This window comes from Canis lupus, chromosome 30 (genome assembly GCF_048164855.1).
Source record: "Canis lupus baileyi chromosome 30, mCanLup2.hap1, whole genome shotgun sequence".
NCBI classification, from domain to species: Eukaryota; Metazoa; Chordata; class Mammalia; order Carnivora; family Canidae; genus Canis; species Canis lupus.
In genome coordinates, this window is record NC_132867.1 from 38,901,899 (window position 1) to 38,908,885 (window position 6,987).

Below are 6,987 nucleotides of genomic sequence, written 5' to 3' on the forward strand. Positions count from 1 at the left end.
TGAAACGCCGGGACACCTGCACCCCGATGTTTCTAGCAGCAATGGCCACAATAGCCAAACTGTGGAAGGAGCCTCGGTGTCCAACGAAAGATGAATGGATAAAGAAGATGTGGTTTATGTATACAATGGAATATTACTCAGCTATTAGAAATGACAAATACCCACCATTTGCTTCAACGTGGATGGAACTGGAGGGTATTATGCTGAGTGAAGTAAGTCAGTCGAAGAAGGACAAACATTATATGTTCTCATTCATTTGGGGAATATAAATAATAGTGAAAGGGAAAATAAGGGAAGGGAGAAGAAATGTGTGGGAAATATCAGAAAGGGAGACAGAACATAAAGACTGCTAACTCTGGGAAACGAACTAGGGGTGGTAGAAGGGGAGGAGGGCGGGGGGTGGGAGTGAATGGGTGACGGGCACTGGGTGTTATTCTGTATGATAGTAAATTGAACACCAATAAAAAAATAAATTAAAAAAAAATAATAATAAAATAAAATAAAATAATGAAAAAAAAAAAAAAAAAGAGAATCACAGCTGAAATCTGCTTCTCCGGAGCAGAAGCCACTGGAGCTGCAGACTGCTAGAAATGTTTAATTGGCAATTTTGATGAATTGCTAGAGGCTGAAGTAGAGGCTAGCACAAGACTGAGAAATTCCTGGGGGCCATCGTCTTAGTGTGCATGTGTGTGTGTGTTGGGGTTGGAGGGGATACATTTGTGAGCGTTCCTTCTAGGAACCACACCAGGTTTTCATGGTGAAGATTTGAGAAAGACGTCCTCCTGGCTCTGGTAGAGAAAGGCAATCATTGCAAAATGTGGCAATCTTATCCATAAGACAGGACTACTGTCCAGTGGGAAAGACCTTGTCAGAACTGTAGCTCAGCTGCAGAAGGGTATTCCTTCCAGTCAAGCCCCATGTAGCCTTCCTGTCTCATCTAAGTGGAAAAACCCAGTCATCAAGGCACAAGACTTCAAAGAAGTAGATTGGGAATTGCTGTAGCTACAGAACAGAGCAGGAAGCAAGGGCCAAAGGGAGAAACTAGGCTGCTAGAGAAACACCTGTGAAGGTCACAGCCCCACTAAACAGCGAGACTAAACCATGAGATTATAAAATGCTTCCCATCCCCCATACCTTACCTCCATACTAGCAGGGCTACAGTATGAAAAAACAGTGGGTTAAAGATGAAAGGGCTGCAGAACACAGACTTTATATAGGGAAGAGTAACTAGGGAAGCTCTAAGTCAGTATGGGAGGAGAAAACAATGACACTGAAGGCGTAGGAAGTTTCTGGCACCTAGTGCAACAAGTATCAAGCACTCTTGTCCAGATTAACATAACACCTAGCACCATATACTTTAGTACCTGTTACAGCCAGCTGACATGCTATATCCAGCTCTCCACAATAAATTACCAGGAGTCCAAAAAAAGCAAGAAGAAGCAAAATCTGAAAAGATGGATATTTAAAATATGATTTCTCTGCTAATGTGTATAGGAGAAAAATGCAGACAACATGCAAAAAAACAGATGAGTGATGTAAGCACGGAGTTGGAAACTCTAAGAATAAAAAGACAAATGTTAGGAATAATACTGTAAGAGAAACGAAGGCTATGTGGATGGGCTCATCTGTCGATGCAAGAGAGCCAAGGCACTCGTGAACTTGAAGACAAATCAAGAAAAACTTCCCAAACTGAAATTCAAAAAGAAAAAAAGGAATGAAAGAAAGCAATCCAGAAATAGAATATCCAAAAACTGTGGAATGATTTCAAAGTTGTACCATATGTGCAATTGGTACACCAGAAGAAATAGAGAACATTTGACATAATAATGGCCAAGAATTTTCCAAAATAAATAGCAGATGCTAAGCCACAGACCCAGGAAGGTCAAAGAACACCTAGTGAGATAACACCACCCCTCTCCCCAAAATACCAAACACACTGAATTCAAACCACAAAAAAAAAAAAAAAAAGAAAAGAAAAGAAAGAAAGAAAAGAAAAAGAAAGAGAAAAAAATCTTGAAAAAAAGCCAGGGGAAAAGAAATCATCTAACTTACAGTGGAACAAGGATAAAATTACAGCAGGTGTCTCATCAGAAACAGCGTTAAGTAAGAAGAATGTGAAATTAAATATTAAAATTTGGGGAAAAAAAGAATCAACTTATAATTCTATATAAGCAAAATATCCTCTGATATTATACACTTCAAACGAGACGCAAAAAAATACACATTAGATGTTGTCATGTCTGGAAGGGGCACCTAGGAACCTTATACCATGTCGAATACTTAAGTAGTGCTGGCCTTGATGAAATTCAACATACAGTTTAGTATATGTGGAGTAGCCCTACATTTGGACTTGGTGAAACAATTCTCTCTGATACTGTATTGTTGGATACATGGTACTATGTACTTGCCAAAACCCATTAAACTTTATCACACAAAGAGGGAAACTTAATGTATACAAATTTTAAGTCACTTAGGAGCTCAGTGATCCCAGCATGGAATGTAGAATATAACAAAAGGACCGAGCTATATTAAACTGTATGAAACAAACTCAGTGAAGAGAAGGGTGAAAAAATATACTAACCTAAGCTTTGGGAGTGAGTGAAACTGGTAAGTCTAAAAGTAAAAGAAATAGCACATAGGCCCAGTGCTCTGGCTGGTAATCTTGTTCCCCCCCCAGGACTATGGGTTAATTCTGAAGACACTACAGGTGCATACCAGAACTAACACAACTCAGCAAGAGTGGCAGGTGTCCCACTGTTGCAGTGGGAGGTTACAGATAAGCAAGGAGGGGGCTAGAATGATCCAGGTAATAATGGATTAAAGTTAGAGCCACCAGTATAAACTCACATTTAGCTGAATACAGACACAGTTATGTATGGAAATGTTTGTCAATAAGTTGTCAAGTAGCATATCTAGCCCCAAAACTTGGTTTCTAATACCACTTTCTAATCAAAGCAACCAAGACTCCCTGGAGAAATGTCTGATTCTAGGATCAGAGCAGAAAATCCTGAAGATAAGCCTGCAGCTTTTTGTGTTAACAGAATGTAAAGAAATGCTCAAAAAAAAAAAAAAAGAAATTGTAGGATATGTCAAAGGAACTGATGAATCAACTGGTCAAAGCTAGAATAATTTAGGCATAAAAATAAAGTAATATTGGATTATAAAATATAGCATATATACCCATTAGTCTATACCAAATATTAACAAATGATTGAAAAGTGAGTAGAGAACAGACAAATCTCCCATGCAGAAGAATCCCAAATAATTTATGTAGATACTTTATCTTTAGGAAAGCAGAGCATAACTCCTACTTAAGCATGGACTGTGCTTAGTATTTTCCTTCCAAAAAAGTGCAATATGGAGGAGTCTGTAGAACACAGCTGAGGACTAAGGTTAACACCAATCATGAAGTCACATTGACGATATGTATCCTAGATATGTGCATGGGAATGGGATGCCTGGGTGGATCAGTTGGTTAAGTGTCTGCCTTTGGCTTAGGTCATGATCCCAGGGTCCTGGGATGGAGCCCCACATCAGGCTCCTTGCTCAGGGGGCATCTGCTTCTCCCTCTTCCTCTGCTGCTCCTTCCTGCTTGTTCTCTCTCTCTCTCTCTCTCAATCTCTATCTATCTATCTATCTATCTATCTATCTATCTATCTATCTAATAAATAAATAAGTAAAATCTTTCAAGAATTATAATGGTAATAAGGGAAACTGGGTTCAGAACACATAGAAAATCTTGGCATTATTTTCATACCTTTTTGTAACCATAAAACTATTCTAAAATAAAAAGTTTATTTTAAAGAAGATGATAAATATTCAAAAAATAGAGGCACACACACAGAAGATCCAGATATTGAACACAGTTGACAAGGACTTTAAAATAACTATAATTAATATGTTAAGTCATAGAAAGAAAAATATTAGTAAAATTAATGAAAGGATAGAGAGTATTACTGTAAAGTAGGAGTATACAACATAATCAAGTGGACATTCTGGAATTTTTTTTAAATATCTGAGGCTTATGCTGGCAAATTGAATTTAAATAAAAAGAAATTTTTAATAAAATAAAATAGAATGGAAAAAATAAATATCTGAGGTTGTATAGACTTAACAGAAGACTCAACATAGCAGAAAACAGCAGTAATGAATTCAGTGATGGTACACGGAAAATATCTAGACTGAAACACATTAAAAGAATGGAAAAACAATTCAAAGCATGGACAAATCAAGACATAGTTCAAAGTTCTAATAAATGTGTAATTGGAGTTCCAGAAAGCGAGGAGGAGAGAGGGTGGGCAGAAAAATATTTGAAGGGATAATGGCTAAGAATTTCTCAAAACTGATAAAAGGTCTCAATCCACATATTATAGAAACTCAGTAAGACATCAGCAGGATAATTATTCCCTCTAAAAAAAAAAATCATACCAGAACAGGTTTATTTAAAATAGTGAAAACCAGATACAGGAAGAAAATCTTTCCAACAAGAAAAGACATATAACCTTCCAAAAAGCAATATGTGGAAGCCAGAAACAACAGGTGATGTCTTTAAATTGCTGAGGGAAGAAAAAAAGACCTTCCAACCTAGAATTTTATTCCATCATAAATTCATAAGTGTCCTTCAAAAATGCATGAAATAAAGATATATTTAGGAAAGTAAATGCTAAATCAATTTGCTGCCAGAGATTGGAATGATAAATAACAATACTAAAGGCAGTTCTTCAGGCTGAAGGCAAATGAACCTTGATAAAAGAATAGAACTTTGAAGAGTCTTGGCAGGAGTCGATACAAGGGTAAACACAAATGATGTTAACTGTTTAACGAAAATAACTTAATCTTAATAACGAATTAATCCAAAAAGTGATGATAGTATTTTCTGTGGTTTATAGCATATGCAGAAGCACAAATGTATGAGGACAAGCACACAGGTGCTGAGCATGGGTAGAATCATACTGGGATAGGACTCTTCCATTATTCCAGAAGTGGTAAAGGTAAGTATTTATCTGGAATGATCATTAATTTCCTAAAGTACGGCTATAACAATAGTAAGAATATATAAACAAAAATCTAAAAGAGTGAAAAACTTTGAAAAAATCAGGAAAGGATAAATTTTAAAAAACCAACAACAGATGGGATGGATAGAAAACAACGAAAAGATGATAAAATTAAAATCAACTATATTATTAATTACATTCCCTACAAAAGGACTATACAATCTAATTAAATGACAAATAATTTATTAAAAAACAAGCACCAATAATTTAGTGGTTGCAAAAGACAATAATATATGAATATTGTCATGGAAAAGTAAAAAGATGAAAGTGACTACAATGCTCAAACAGAACCAGGAGAGGCTGTTGCGGCCATATTCTATAGTACTAACATTCTTGTTTCAGAGACTAGGAAGGACCTACCATAATAATACAAGGATCCAGTGAGCCAGAAGATAAAACTAATCCTAAATGTGTATGCACTTAATAACACAACTAAAACGTACCTAATACAGACCTTTGCAGAAGTAAAAAGAAAAATAAACAATGTGCTATCAAGATTTTACCAAATCTCAAAAAAAAAAAAAAAAAAAAGATTTTACCAAATCTCTCCTGGTAACTGATAGAATAGACAACAACCGGGGCGGGGGGGAAATAGGCTACAGAAGAATTAAACAAGATGATTAATTGCATTGACCCAATCAACATTATGGAAAACTAATCCTGACATACCAAATACATATGTTTCCAGTTCATATAGAACATTCAGCAAAATAAATGAATAGGGTGGGCCATAAAGTAGATCTCAGCAAATTCCAAAGAGTCAAAATCATACAAAGCCTATTCATTCTCTGCCCCAGTAGGATCAACTTGGACTATCAATGACAGGTAACTAAAATATTCTCAAGCACTTGAAAATTAAACATGTCTAAATAACACTGAGTCAAATAAGGAACCAAAATGGAAATTAGAAAATGTTTTCAACGAAATAATAATGAAGATTTAACATTTCCAATCTTGTAGAATAATGCCAAAGAAGCAGGAGAAAATTTATGGCTTTGAATAAATGTGTTTTAAAATAATTAATTATCTAAAATTGCATCTGAATAAGCTAAAAAAAAAAGAAAAGAAAATTAAACCCAACAAAAGTCAAAAGACAGAAAGAGTAAAATTAAGAACAGAAATCAATTTAATAGAAAGCAAACATTTAATAGAGAAAATCAATAAAGCCAGTAGATACTTTGCAAAGATTAATGGTATTGTTAAACCACCTATAAGACCATCCAAGAAAAATGAAAAAAGACAAAAATAACCAGTATCAATATTTTAAAAAGAACATTACTACAAATCCAATGGGCTTTAAAAAATAAGAAGAAAGTATTATTAATGATTTTATGCCAATTCTTTCAAAAATTAAATGGACAAGATTTTTAAAACACATACTACTAAAACTGTCAGAAAAAATCAGAAAACCTGAAAAATTCAATATTTTCTAAAGAGTTGATCTCATTAAAAATTTTCCACCAAAAATTTCAAACTAAGGTGACCTCATGGGTGAACTCTTCAAAATATTTAAGGAATAAATAAAAGTTTTGTTTTTTTTTTTTTACAAACCAGTTTTAGAAAATACAGGACTGAGGAATTCATCCCAAATAATTTTATAAGATTTTTAAAATTATTTATTTATCTTTAGAGAGAAAATGAGCATGTACAGGGTGGGAGCAGAGCGAGAGGGGGAGAGAATCTTAAGCAGACCCTGCACTAAGCCCAACACAAGGCTCACTGCAATACCCTGAGGTCATGACCTAAGCTGAAACCAAGAGTCAGACACTTAACCAACTGGACTAACCAAGTGCCCCAAATCTTGATGATAAAACCAGACATGGTCATTTCAAGGAAGGAAAGTTATGGGCCAACCTCTCTTTTGTCTATAGATGCAAAAGTCTTTTTTAAAATTACCACATTAACACCGAAGCGAAAATTCCACTTTATGTTA